This window comes from Heterocephalus glaber, unplaced genomic scaffold (genome assembly GCF_053883595.1).
Source record: "Heterocephalus glaber isolate CG9 unplaced genomic scaffold, H.glaber_assembly_v1.0 deba00000937, whole genome shotgun sequence".
Lineage (NCBI taxonomy): Eukaryota > Metazoa > Chordata > Mammalia > Rodentia > Bathyergidae > Heterocephalus > Heterocephalus glaber.
In genome coordinates this window covers 10,340,972-10,356,901 of record NW_028258173.1, presented here as the reverse complement: position 1 = coordinate 10,356,901, position 15,930 = coordinate 10,340,972, and the positions used below count along the sequence as shown (strand labels likewise).

Here is a 15,930-nt window from a genome sequence, read left to right as displayed (position 1 = left end):
TTATCCTTCAAAAACTAATTCAGTGTCACCTCTTTCATAAAAGACTATGTATAATTCCAGCACCAAAAATTAAATGTCTCCCCTGATATGTACAGCAGAATAATTATAACATGTGTAGAGTAATTCTAAATCCATTTTATCCAATTTGGAAAAGGCATATTGAACACTGGAGTTGCCAGGGTCAGATGGTAAGGAGATAAATTGTAGGATGTCCTCCAATAAAGTGTCTCTGAGGTATTTGTCATTATGGAGCTGTTGTTATAATAGTGATATACAAAGTACTAGGAAAACCTAATTTGTTCTACTTGGGAATTACTTGGTAGCTCAGATAAAGCTACAGAAGATAGCTCTGAATTTAATGAAAGAATTAACAAATTATTACCATTAGACAACTAATGATAGTTAAACTACATCTCTGTATCAAACTCAAAAGCTATATTCTCTGGCTATGCTTCGTGAGACAAAGGACCCTGCTCACTGTTAGAAACCAAGAGTTCCCCAACAACTTGAAAAATACTAAATAACTCCTCAGTTACTTATTCTTCATGCTGCATAAACCCAGTTCCTTTTATCTTTTCTCAAAGGTTTGATTTTCTCAGCCTTTAATCATCATTTCATTTCTCTGAACTCCCTCCAAAGACTCCATGCCCTGCTCTACTTGTCGATTCCACAACTGGTTACTATGCTGGATAAACAGCAGAGCCACACCATGGGCAGCCATACCAAGTGGGAGAGTCTCATTTAGCCAGGCACCCAGCTCACAAATCCTCATTCAGACACTCCCAACCCTGTAGAGCAAAACTTGGCTGTGGATCAAAAGTGTTTTAATGGCCTGTTCATAGAGCATTACATGAGGGTGATGATTTTTTAAAAATTCTTCTGGGCATAATATTAAACTACAGAAACTCCCAAATAAGTACACACACAAAGAACCAGATATATAAGGGATATTTATGATTTCCATTATTTATTTGTTTAAATGAATGTGATCTAGTAAAAATATTTAAGATATATATGTATGCTTGTATGCTGCAGTAAATATATACTAAATATATGGGTATATAAAATGAAATAAGGGATGTAATAGTTATTTTTCAAATGTTTGAAGGGTTATTTTTCTTTTTTCTTTTTTGCACCATGGTGCATTTCTTAATACTTACTACAGAAAGTAAAATGCATCCCTAATCATAGGTGAGCAACCTGTGTCAAACAAACTTATATTATAAATCTGTAGCATAATTAGCAGAGGAAAAAGGACATTTCACTGATAAAGGAATAAGAATTAGCCTAACAGCAAATTTTTTAAGAGGAACTATAGAAGCAAGAAATCAGAGGAATCTTCAGAGTGGAGTGGTAGAGAAAATCATCAGACACTGGGTACTAAGCTAATCCATCTTTAAAACAAGAACAAATGAGGACCAGGGATGTAGCTCAGTGGCACTGTACCTGCCTCACAAGCACAAGGTCCTGAGTTTGATCTCTGGTAACAAGAACAAATGAATATCATTTTCAGACACAACAACAAATTTCCACTAACAGAATTAAAATACACTTCAAGAGAAGAAACGTATTTCTAGGAGAAAAACTCAAGATATAAAAGCAAATAGTTTAAAAAAGGGGAATATACATTCTTACACTAAGTGATCTTAACAAACAGGAATAGATAGCATGTAAATTGGAGAGTATAAAGTTCTCAGGAGGCTATTACATTACTTTGTAAAAAGAGATAAACTATCAAGATAAATCGAAGGTAATAATCATGAAAAGACTTAGAACATAGACACAAATACAACAGACTTTTAGAGAAGATACAGTAAACACCCTTCTATCAATAAGTTTGAGAATTAAATAGATAATTCTGTAGATGTTAGCACTTAAGGAGAATATCCTTAAAATGTCTAAGATGATACTTCTTAAAATACTTATTTTAAAACATTTTTACAAAAAAATACAATAGAAACAAGATTATTAAGAGTTTTCCCCAAACTTAAGGCACAAGATGATTCTAATTTTACTTAAATCTTCTGGAGAATAAAGAACCTATATCTCAACTCATTAGATGAAGCCAGCGTAATCTTGGGAATAAAGCTATATAATAAGAGTAATATTAAAAGGGAAAAGTTAACTTATTTTTGAATTTGGATGGAAAAATTCAAGGAAAACACCAGCAAACAGAAATCTCAGTGATACAAAATAGATTTCTCTATGATCAGATTAGATTGAATTCTGTAGTACTGTGTTTTTTCCATTGTAAAATCTATAGTGTACCTCACTCTACAGAGCACTATTAAAGGCATTTGGGACCCAGAGAGAATGAGGCAGCTGCTCAGATACTTGTATCCACCAAGTGGCTGAACTGGAATGCATTTGGAAAAAGACAACTAGTGGTAACTGTGTCCTATGAGAAAGATATGAAAACTACATGAGATAAAAGATGTAAGGCACAGGGGCTGGCATTTGGAAAATGATTCGCTTATATTGGAGGGAAATTATGGGGTTTTTTTAACTGTGTGTTTCTTCCTATCCTCCCTTCTTTAGCCCATAGTTCATACAATCAAGAATATGGCAGGACAGAATATTAATGATGAGGTTAACTTAAAAAGTGTTCTACTGATCTACTAGTTGATGGACAATTTAGATGCTCTTTGTCTCTCCCTTACGGGGCTTCAAGAGGGGCAGAACAGAAAGAAAAAGTGAAAATTGGGAAAATATTGTCAAGTGATGATGAACTTCAAGGATGTTTAATTGCGATGCCCAGAGCAATCCAAAGAGCCAAAGAGAAGGTCTTTCAAATTGAGCTGTAGATTAAACCCGAATGGCTCCAGATCACGGTAGTAGAATCAGAATGAGTTTGAATCCTAGTTTTAAATGTTTTCCCTATTTACTGCCTTATACATAAATTGTAGAATCACTTTTCCCTGTCATTTCACATGTGTAAGTATTTTCTCTAGACCGCTCTGCCAATTTCTGGAATCTCTCCATTCAGAGATGGAGTCATAAGCAGATGTGGCCAGTTGATACCAAGACAACTGCCCATGTGTGTTTTTTCCACTGTATCATAGGACGCCAGCGCACAGCCTAAGAAACAGTCGGGAAAGTGAGGGCTGTTTCTTGAAGAGCTGATTAAGCAAGACAAAGTCAATTAACATCTGATTACTCACAGGTCTCTGCAAGCAAATTGTTCCAATTACCCAAAACCAGTGAGCAAATTGTGAGGTAATTAAGAAGGGCAGTCATGACTCTGTCGACATGGTCTTGCCACTGTGCTGTTAGAAATTCTGTGGATAGACACGCTGAAGAGCAACTTTCGACATGAGAATTGGGCTGCAGGAGTGCCCTCTACTTAATAATAGCCTATATGTTAAAACAGAACTTCTCTCTACTTTATTTATTCTCAAGCACATGTCAATCCCAATAGGTGTATCTAAATTTTACATTTCAACTGCTTTCCTTTAAATATAAAATAAATGCAACATCTTTACAAAGTGTGATAAGTATATGTATATATACACCTACATTTATATATTGTCACAGCCAAAACATTTTACAACACTGTGAAATAAAAGATAAGACTCCGCTGTTACTGTTTACAGTCTATAATAGGCAACATAAAAACAAAGTCCACATTAGTTATGTAGACAGCATACTTTTATAAACCCATTAAACTTTGTTTTCACAGGCTACTTAGTCATTTCAAAATAAAGCCTAAACAAACTACCCACATATTTACTCTGTCACCAAGAATGAAGATTTGATCTCATTTATGTAGGTGGTCATTAATACAGAGCTGTCAAAATTACTCTATCATGTTTATGGAAGAAGCTACCAAGAACCAAAATGGAATGGACCAGCATATAGATTGCAACAGACTTCTTTCTTAAACTGGACACATTTTTCAATGCCATCATGAGTTCAGAAAGTAAGAAACCATTGCCTGATGACTTGGATTTGGAAAAATAATCTTTAATATACATATAAAATAACTTCTCACTAGGAAAGGGGAGGGAGTTACAACTTGTTTGTTTAATCTTCCATTTTTGCACTTGCAAGATCATGCAAAGGAAGCTCAACTCACAGCCATGGCTCTTCAAAGGACACAGAACACACTCAATTTACCAAGTTGCTGAGGAGTCAGAAGGGCAAAGCAAATAGAGGACATCTGCAAAACTAGAAGTTTGTTCAGGGTTGAGGAAAAGACCCAGCTGGATTCAAACGCTTGAAGGAATGACCTGTGATGATATTGACCTTATTCCATAGGTCTCTGAGGACCTACACAGACCTTATCTCACTTTAACCCATGATAATGCATTACCTGATTACATTCTCTCATTTATGTTTTATACTTTAATTTATATACTGTGATTTTCTTCCACATATGATAATTGTTAAAGAATTAGTAGTCTTTCAATATGACTTTGCTTTTCATTAATGCTTTATTGTACAAATCAGTACTTATAGTATGTAATTTTAAAAAAATTGATTTGTTAAGTAAATATTTGCTAAGTGCCTACTGTACAGTAGATACTAAATGGGGGAAATATATTAATGAAACAAAATCAGAAAGCAAGGAAACAACAAATGTAAGCAAATTTAATAGGGGCTAGGAAATGATACATTCAATGGAAAAAACAGGAGGATACAGGCAGCTGGAGGCTAGAGAGAAAAGTTATACATTTACATAAGGCAGTCCAGGTAGACTTCCTTCAAGGGATGATGGGGGGAAAGGTAGGCAGGAGGTAGGCTAAGCAGGATAATATGTTCCAGGCAGAAGGAACAGTGACACAAATATTTGAGAGTGGAACAAATATTTAAGAGAAACAACAGGAGGCCAATGTGGCCAAAGCAAAATGAAGCACTTGAATTTTACAGTGGAGATTTATGTCATTGAACTAGGACCGATGCAGAAATTCATTTTCTAGGAAAGGGAATTATATCCATGCAAGAACTAGTATTTTGTGGATATTTGTCTAAATAAATATCCATTCATTCAACACATGTTGACTGACTTCCTACTATGAGCTAGCACTTTGGGGCATGGGAGGCATTCGTGAAAACAATGAAGATGCATGTTTTCTTGTAAATTATCAGTGGTCAGGACTAAGCAAGGGATATCTCAATAATTTACAATAGGCTAACTTTCATACAAGAACGTTTGAATGTGTCGTTGTCTAGTCCCTATATAAACAAGAGGCAAAATCTCTGTATGTGTCTCAGGCAGAGGTTCCAACCTTCAGCCACAGGCCAATACTGGTTCATGGTCTGTTGGGAGCAAGGCTTCAGATCAGGAGAGCAGAAGATGAGCAATGGAAGTTTTGCCTGTATTACAGCCACTCCCCGCAGCTCTCATTACCACCTGAGCTCCCCCTGCTGTCAGATCGGCAGCAGCGTTAGATTTTCAGAGCCGTGACTCCTACCGCGAACTGCGCATGAGCGGGATCTAGGCCGCCTGCTTGTTTAAATCAGCCTGAAACAAACCAACAGGTCCTACCTCGTGGAAAAACTGTCTCCCATGAAACCTGTCCTTGATGCCAAAAAGATTGTGGCCCCTTAGGTAATTAACACTGAAATAGCCAGCTGACATATATAATAAAATGTACTTGTCAAAGTCAATGGACAACTAAATAATTAAATGTAAATAGGAAAATTCTCAATGCGGTCATAAGAAGACCATAATATCTCTATTATCCTAAATGATCTCTCAATAAAATAAAACCGAGAACCAAAAACAGCTTTTTTATATGTCATTATTTGTCTCACATCCAAGTATTAACCAGACCCACTCCTGCTTAGCTTTCAAGATCAGAGATCAGGCACATTTAGGGTGATGTGGCCATAGACATATTTGTCATTATTTGTAAATAAACTTTTCTATTTCAAAATAATGATGCATCTGCCAGTATTTGTAAGTGAACTGCTCTTATTCAATGTAATCCACCTATCATCATCAATTGTTTTTAATGAGATTATTATCAAATTTCTTCTACCTACATTTTTCAACAGCTCTTAACAAATGAAAACTGATTGTGCAAGGGCCTCTTCCACATGGCCTCAGTTCAGATTTAAAGCCCTAAATCCTCACAACCTTCCTCCTTACACCCTACTTAAAACTCCCAAAGGTTTGTTTATATTGGTTTTCCTGGCAAGCGTATCATCCTCCCATGAATCTGAAAATCCTAGACATTCTGCATACAAATAGTCTTCTATACATGAACATCAATTGAATAATCACTAGAAATAGAAAGGGAATTCCCTAGATGACTTTTCCCCAATACATACTGACGTCACCAGTTTTCTGTATAGAAAAAAATGGTTTAGAAGCGCAATGTCTATATATTGGGAAATACATTTACCAGAAGAAATAAATGATTTAATAAGGCCAGGCTCTCAACTGGGGACACCTAAAAATATGAATGGTTTCCAAAAGTAAATGCAAATGTTTGTCAGTTACAGTTAAAATACAATGGGATGGAGGCCGGGGATTTAGCTCAGTGGTTCTACCACCTGCCTTGAAAAAGCACAAGGACCCGAGTTCGATCCCCTGGCACCAAAAAAAACCCAACAACTATGGGATGTTTTCATTAATTAAATGTCTCTAGAGTTTCCCTGGACAAAAATAATTTGAAGACAGGTAAGAAAATGATCAAAGTGGGGAGGGATGATACAAAATAACACAGTAGGCTGGGGATTTAGCTCAGTGGTTCTGCCACCTGCCTTGAAAGCACAAGGACCCTACTTCGATCCCCGGTACCCCCCCCCAAAAAAAAGAAAAGAAAAAGAAAAGAAAAGAAATAACACTGTAAAAATTCAAATTTGTGGGATAACCACAAAAAGTAGAAAAACTAGACAAGCCAAAAACTGTGAAAGTAGATATATGCACATGTATTTTATTGAGTAATAGAGTTACGTCAACTCTGAAAAAACAATGGACTTCTCTATAAATATTCTCTCTCCCTCCCCACGTGCTGTAGCTGATCCACTCTTGGAAGTCAGTTTACTCACCTCACGGAATTAGGCAGCATTAGGGCTGAGATGACAGCCAGGAAACATACATTTAAACAGTGGCTCATCTCATAGAAAATAATAAAAACAAAGAATATCAGTCTCACACACACACAAACCTCTTATTTACCTTTCATTGTAAAATTTGATGGGAAAAGTGCTATTGAAGTAATACAATTTTTCACTTTCCAAAAGTCATGGTGTTAAGATTAATCCTAAGACCTTCATCACCAGAAAGGAGTCCTTTTTCACAGAAGTTTCCTAGAAGCCTATAATCCTAAAGCACCCTAAAAAGGACCATATGGAATTTTAAAAGGGATCAACTCACTCCAAGGAATCAATGTATCAGTTATTTTACTGGCATTAACACTGCTGGTACTTTGTTGGGGCAATGTCATGGCTTATATCTAGATGTTCCCTAAAGCCTCATATGCTCACAGGTGTGGCTTCTGGGAGGTGACTGGCTCATGACTGTGTGATACTGAACTACGGGTGTGTGATAAGTGGATTTTTTCCCTGACTGGATTAGCATAGCTTTGAGTTTGGATAATGGGAAGGCCCACTCTAGGTCTAGGTGGCACCAATCAATAGGCTTGTAGCCTGAATGGAGTAGAAGGGGAAAAGGAGGCTCACTGCTGCTGCTTTCTGCCTACCCTGCCATGGACTGTTTCTTCTCTGTCATCCCGCCCTGCCTTTGAGCCAGCTGACCATGTGATAAAATCTGTACAAACTGAGGTAAAGTAAACTTTTCCTCTTTTAACTTATTCATGTCAAGTATTTTGTTTCAGCAACCAGAAAGTAACTAAGACAGGCAGTAAAGGGACTCTTCTTGCACAGTAGCGACATAATGTAGATGAAATTGTGAGGTTATCTGTTGATTTTGTTTTTGGAGGAGAGAAAGTCATAGTTTTTTGTTATTAAACTACATGCACCTGCTCAACGCATACATACATATGAAGCAATACAAACATAAAAGAAGCATACATGCACATATATACAGGCACAGACACAGCTATAAATCCAAATTCTGTGTATTTATATCATACAAATGAAAATTTCTCCTAAAACTTTGGAACATTTTAGTTATGTTCATATTTTCTACACATATATTTATATATGTTTAATACAAATATAGGATATACACATACCATTTTTAGGATAATTCTCTAAAGTATTTAATTTGGGTCAAAGAACACATATTATTTAGATCTCTAAAAGCAAATTTCCTAATTTTCATTCAGGAAGCTTATAACCTACATTCATTAAGTTTGGAAGATGGATATTAGATGGAAAGTTTTTTAGACAGGAGAAATTGCCTTCACTACCTAACTCTCAAAGCACTTATTCTGGATATGAGGATAGGAGTAAACTGTAGTGCAATTAAATAATATGACTCTTTCAAAAATGTTCCTCCAAATGATGATTTATAATTTCAAACAATGTTGAGCTATACTCCTAATATTTAATCGACTAATAAAAGTAAACACTTACCTAGAGTAGCTTTTTTTTTTAATTGCAGGAATTCTTGTGGACATTTTTTTCTCATTAGAATCAACTCACTTGTTTTTATTTTTAAGTAATGATTAGACACCCAACTAGGAGGGAAGTTCCGAGAATATCACTCCTAGTAGACACTGGCAAGAGAGTGTTCCAGTCTCTGTGAACTTTTGGGTTTAGCCAGATACTCAAGCATCTTGTTTAAAATGCACAAGGGGACAGACAGGATCCCAAGGAGCAAAAAGAGTACAAAATTTAATGACTTTTTCACTGATACTGAGCAGAGCTCTCAACAAGAGTCCACTCTAACTAACAGCCCTCCTTCCTGAACAGATTGAATGAAAAAGACACAGGTTGGATGTGGGGTTGACCAAGGGCCAAACAGCACATGTATCTACGTGTGATGGTCATTAGTGTTGTGCTGAGTCGACTACTTCTGTTCTTGGTAGAGTATCACATTTCCCTTTCATATTTTAAAACCACAGTGATACTTTGAATCCCTTTCACCTTAATGCTCCAGCTATCTTACAGTCTATATAAGGTTGATTAAGGCTTTCCAAAATGTTCTCCAGGATCATATCTTTGGGTACCCCATCAAACTTGCTTTGTCATGAACTGGGCAGATGAAACCAGTAAGTTAATAAGAAGGAAAGAAATCTGTCCAACTTCTAATAGTCTTATGATTCATTCCCTGATGGCTCAGAGGCCTTTCTGGACACCAGCAACTGCCATCTGGTTTCTTTGGGATGATAAATTCAGCAATAAATATGGTTCTTGCTCCTCTGTCCCTCTAAATCCAAGTCACAAATATTGTGAGTCAGATGTTCCCACCCAACAACACAACAGCTACTGAGCTCAAATGCTCCTTTGACATAGCCTGTGACACCCAACTTCAGTTGTGTCTGGGCTACAGTTCTTTTGGAGGCACTAGAGGACTTTCTTTTTTCTTTAACACACACACACACACACACACGCACACTCACAATTTTTTTAAAGAAGGCAGAGGCATCCAGCCAAATAAACTACGTTAAGCAGTGGGTTCCATTTTAGGTGTTGACAGTGTATAATAAATCCAGGCCTACCTAACATTTACAGGAACATTATAAAATGAGTGAAATGGCATGAGCTAGTTACCAGGCCAACCAGACAAACACAATAAACAGGCAGCAGTGACAGGAGTAAGTTACACCATCTCTCCGGTCTGAAATATATCACTTTACATTAGTCTTTGACCACTTTGAAAGCTCTTTGTTTTATATTTTTCAAAATGCTCTTTTACAGTATAGATTACCATTAAGTCTTTTCAGATGAGGAAGTTTCTCCCCTCCTCTCCAACTTGCATAATTCCAGAAAGCGAACATTTATTTTTATTTTAACCCTAATTAAAAAATAAATTGAAGTCTTAGGAACAATGTTAAGGCTCAAATCCTTAAGGTCCCTTCTGGCAGATTAAAAAGAAAAAAAATCCCTAGACTAGAAAGAAAATAAACAATAACAGTAGTTAGTATACTTAGTTGGTTTAAATGTTCTGTTAAATGGCAGTATTCCCCAGGACTATTTAACTCTTTAATAGTCAGTCTGCTTGGTACAGAACTTTTTTTCTTAATAGAGAATACATTTTATTATGAACATAGTTACAGAACATCATAGCTGGAAACATCTTAGAAACCATTTAGGGCAACTTCTTTATTTGGAAGAGAAAAAATAGAAATAGATGGCTTAGCTTGTATTTTTTAATTATTAAAAATAACAAAATCTCTTTTGCGCTATATGAAACAACTTTTATTCCTTTAGCAAAACTTCTATAAGTGAAAGAAATTATACTCTGCTTCTTACTTTCAGGTTAAGCTATCAGCAGTAAAGTAGAATAATTTAGAATTTTCCATATAAAATGCAAGACAGCTATGGTACTTCTAAAACCTATACAAAATACTTTCACACTCAACCTAACCAAATATGCTTTGTTTAATCCTTGCAGAATATTAACAGATTATCAGCTGTCCTTCCAAAAAGACACATTTGTGAATAGAAGAACAAACTTATCACAGTTTCCTCAAGACATTTCAAATTTTAATGCTCACAGTCCCAGGGCTCAGAAAAACGTCCTCAGCCCTTGCCAAAAAGGAGCAGTTGGCTGTGTACTTGTGAAGGTAATTTATTTTGCTCTATTTTGCAAAATATTTAACAGAAACTTATTTGTAAATTAGTCTGAGGAAGATGTTGCTTTTGCTTAAAACTATTTAAAGTGAAAAAGTCTCCTAATGGTAGTTTCTTTGCTTATAATTAATAAATTCCACATATTTAAAATCTGTTCTTTCCAGCTGGTGCAGTATTTTTATTAAGAGACACTTAGAATATAGCTAACTCATGCATTATGTCCAAATTTTCAAATTGTAGCTTTATCACTGAAAATATTTCACCTTTGATAGAGAAAAATCAGTCCAGTTTTCCACTGACTAATTCACTGTTTCTTTACTTATAACACCAGGATACTGCTTTAAGGAAAATAACATAAAATGTTAAGAAAAGTTAGACATGAACAAAGGACAATAACCTTAGAGGAAGCTCCAACAGAACTTGCTTACAATGTATCATGCATTTCCAGTTCCTAGAAATGATACCATGTAATGCATTGGCATTTGAAATTGGTATTTTACTGAAAATGGCAGGGGGTTTATTATACCGACTGAAGGAAAAGGATCATTCTTGCACTACATGAGTAGAAATTTGTTTGTTTGTTTGTTTGTTTGTTTGATACTAGGGATCGAACTCAGGTCCTTGTGCTTGCACAGCAGGCAGCAAAATCACTGAGCTAAATCCCGGGCCCTATGAGTAGAATTTTAAGTCATCTCAAAAGATTTCTCCATAATGTCTCTTTATCTGTTTTTGACATTTTATATGCCTTCATATAATTTGATATTCTAATAAAGTCTAGCTTGAGAAAATTAAAATTTTCCAATAACAGTACTTCTGGTGAGGAATAAATAGACGTGGACTAACTATATTAACAGCCACAATCCTTCATTCTTTTTCCCCACACCCTTTTGCACATGCTTTGGTAATTCCATTCTCTAGGTTAGTGGAGTCCGTGGAATCTGTCTCCTCACTCTTGCATGTGACACATATCTGTCAGTGGAATGCTATACATGTGACAGTGTATCCATTTCAAGCATCAACCACAGAGATCATGTGCATTCTCTCCATCTTCCTCATAAAAACATGACCAGCTAGCCTGCTATAGACTGAGAAACACAGGCCCGTTTACCATGTTAGCCTCAGCTCACCACTGTCTGCTAGATTCTTGAGCGGTCCCATCTGAGACCAAAGAAATACCCAGGTGAGTTCAACCTAAAACAGCAGCCAAACCTAGACTCTCATGATTTTAAAATTCTTAATGTCCTGCTGTACCCAGCTTTGACATCATTTGATATTATAGTACTATTATAACAATGGATAAGCAGCAAAGTAGTAGAAAATAAAGGGCCTCCATGACACACCATCATCAAAATATTTCTACATGTACTCTGAAAACTTGTACAGATATTTTGGGGTCAGTAACTCATAAGGGTCTTTTTAGAGTTTGATTTCACCTTTATTAAATCTGTATTTCAAGCCATTCCGTACTCACATGTGCCTTCCCATTTGGAGACCTTCTCTGATGTACCAGAATCTCATAATGTCATGTTTGGCCCCTGTGCCACCCAAATTCTGAACAACCTCCAGGGAATTTCTGTTTCAATAGCATATTATAGTGCAGATTAGATTATATAGGTACAAGGCAGTAGCTAGCCTTCTGACCTAAACCAAGAAGCCTGTTTGGGGAGGATCATGACATGTATTTTTCTCAATTCTAAAATATAACATCTAGCTACCACAGCTAAAGCAAATCAATCAATTGGTTGACCAATACATTATTCCCAGAGCTCTGTGCATTCCTGCTATAACAGCTGTCTTTCTAGAAATCCTGGTGAAATGCTCAGACACATGGGAGAACCACTGAAAATGGAATCACTTGCATATTTTAGGAGATTTCATTTCCTAGATACTATTGCTAGCTGCCAACTCTCTCTGGACTCCCTTTCTGTACACAGAATCCGGGGAATAAAGTTACACATTAAAACTTACATTTCATGTTTTTTTATACTATCCAAAGTCTGAATTGTAACACATGTTTATTAAATGAATAAAATAATTTTGAAAAAATTGAAAATTATTAAACACTCTAGGGATAACGTTTGATTTCAGTAGACACAATGATACTTATGATAAAACATAGACATAACATTAGAAATGAAGTATTAGAAGATGAACAGAAGAATCAGATTTTCCATCTCAGAGAAGAACTGAGAGAATCACAAGCTACAAAATTTATTCTTCTTAAACTATAAGAAGCAAGATTGTCAGTCCTATTGTAAATACCTTTACATCATTCTTACTGGATCTTTGGCCATTTCCACTTCATGACATCAAACTAAAAAAAAAAAAAAACAACGATGTGAAATAGATATTCTATAGACCAGCCGTGGCCACTCTCCTCTTTGACATCTACTCCCAGAATATAATCATCGATCTAAAAATATGTGAAATCATAAGAACGAACATTATCAAATGACAACAAACTTCCCTGAAACATAGTAGCCTTACTTCTGTGTTTCCAAGTTCACCTAAATGCTAAAGAAATAAATCATGAACTGGTCTAACTTTTTAACTTCAGAAATTATTTTTTAAAATGCAGACTGAGTGGCTATCCTCAGCTGAATAAAATTGCTCTCATGCATGAGTCCACGTTGAGGTTGTGCTCAGGTTATTTCCCTCCGCTACCCTTCCCAGTCCTTGCTCACCATGCTGTTTGGAAGTCTCCAAAGGAAGGGTGGGGTGGTTCCTATGACTCCTGTTCTTTTGCCATTTTTAGCTGCCTGCAACCTTTCCTGGCTGCCACCATTTATAGACGTGGGCTCGGTGGCTTTGCCAAATAACAAGCGTCTGGCTCACGAACCCTGAGGTGGACTCCCATTAAATGGAAACGTGTCCACTCTGCCATAGAAGAGCAAAGAAGGGGCTTGAAATGTCAACGTGTGAAAAGTCAAGGTTAATGGAGTGCAAGAGTTTTACAAGAGCACTACCACCCTGCAATGACTAATTAAACCGAGTGAGGTCCAGATGGCAAGCATCCTTAAAGATGTCAATTATAGATTCAAATGTTTTTGTGTGACACTGTTTTCCTAGAAAGATTAAGTAGTAATGATGACTTGCTTTCAGTGTGAGGCGCCATTTTATTCCCTCTGAGATCTGGCTAATGCTGTCCCTGGCTGCACTCACACAATTTATGCTGCTTTGGTAAAACGCCCCAGGCATAGAGAAGACACCATTTAAATTCAAATTTTTCTGGCTAACCCAGAAATACGAGTGCATTTCTGGTGAAGAATCAAACTCTGTATTTACAACGTCACATTCTGGCACAGTTACTCAGGCATGGCTTCAAACAATTTAAGCAAAACACTTACCGAATGTCTATGCTATAGTTCTATTATCATACCCACTTCACCCAGGCAAAAGACCCAGAGAGGTTCAAGGACATAAGAAAAGAAGGAAGTTGAAACTCCTCCAAAAGATGAAGCCAAGTTGCATAAATGTGAAACGTAACCTATTTAGGATAGAGGAAAGTTTCAATGGGGTGTGTACCAAAATTCTTTCACCTCAGAAGGACAGGCAATTAGATTCTTTTGCTCATCTACTCAGTCTCATAGATAACATTTGTCAGGCTAATTTTTGCTCAATAGTCCTGTACAGGATTATTCTAGAAATGTTATTAAAATATTCTGTGTTGAAAACACCTTAACGAATTCCGCCTTAAGCTGAATACAAAAGGTTTCCTCCAGCACAAGACTTCTCACTGTGGGATATCATGAATTTCTAAAGAGCGATTAGATATTCTATTTGCCACCTACAATACACATATTTGTCAAGGTTTTTCAGATTTTATATTTTTTATTATTAAAATGTTTATAAATGTGAATTAATTAAGTGTAGTATTAAAAAGATTTCTGGGAGAAGAAAAATGGCAAAAATCTCGTCGTTTATGAGTTTTAATGCACAAGGGAACCAGAATGTCATAGAGCAAAGTGACAGAGCAAGGAATTTTTTTTCATTATTTGCTTTGTTTCTCACTATAATCCTTACACAAGATCTTTAAAAACCATGAGGAAAGAAAAGCATGGAGTCTTTCAGAAGCAAGCTTATTAGTTTGTGGAACTTTTCATATTCTCCAAACAATGATGAGCTCAAAAACACTTCCGGGCCTTCAAGACTGAAAGAAAAAATAAAGTATATTGATAGAAATTGGTGTAGGGAAACTTTGAGGGTTTGTATTTGAGTATGCAAAAATAAATGTCACTGACCACTCTTGGAGGTATGCTGATGAAAGAGAAAATTAATTTAACAAAAATAACACATAATTTTCATAGAAATTTAAATATTTCTCATTCCAGTGATAGAATTGTACATCTAAACTGTATAATATGAAAGAAAGAAATATGGCGAGAGAGAACAAATTAAATGGCTTAAAGGAGACATGTTTTAATGGATTTTATACAAGTTCAGGGGCATCTAACCGAATCAGACATAGAGGTCAGTGTGTGTATATGTGTGTGTGTCTAAGTATAGCTGCTGAAGAACAAAAAGAAACTTGGAATTGATTTGATTTTTATGAACATCAATAATACAAATCTTGGTTAATATTACTGAATGTTAAAGCCCAGAAGATTTTTTTAGATAAATAATTCTAATTTATCAGCAAACTAATCTTCTACAGATACTACTCCTTCATTGAACAATTTTATAAAATTATAATGTATATATTTAATCATTTACCCATTTTAAAAGTTCCAATCAATGATTTTTAGGAATTCACTCTGCTGTGCATTGACAAAATCTAGCTTTAGAACATTTTCTTCATCCGGATAAGATCCCTCATACTTTGACTGGCAGGGTTCATTTTTATCCCTACTTCCAGACAAATAGTAACGTGCTTTTGTTCCTCTATGTTTTTTTGCAGGTAACATTTATCCCCATTTTTGCATCCAGGTAAATTTTATTTTATATTTTGCCTCATTCTAAGTAAAATTTCTGCATTTAGTATGCAATGTAAGAATAGAATACCTTTGAAGATCACCAGAAAACAACAAACTAATCCACAAAATTCAAACAAGTAGCTGATTTGTAAAACATAAACTTATATCATGGACCCTATTTCTCAGAATATGTTAGTGTTTTTCTTGTGTGAATATTCTTTTAAAGAAATGATAACTCTTTGAGATGAAGGATAACTTTGAGTTTATTGATATAGAGTGTATTAGTGCATTAAAACTTCACAATGCACCACATAAAGAGGAACAATTATTAGCTGTCAACAAAAAGCAAATGATCAAGCAAATA

General features: G+C 35.8%; 1 long non-coding RNA gene across 1 annotated transcript in view; it reads right to left on the bottom strand.

The window, feature by feature from the left end:
- The window catches only part of LOC110345115 (uncharacterized), a 54,137-nt gene that overhangs the window by 36,329 nt on the left and 1,878 nt on the right, over positions 1 to 15,930 (bottom strand). Inside the window, exon 2 of the long non-coding RNA XR_002388230.2 lies at positions 12,916 to 12,967. This is a non-coding gene — a long non-coding RNA (uncharacterized LOC110345115). The remainder of the gene's footprint in view (positions 1 to 12,915; positions 12,968 to 15,930) is intronic.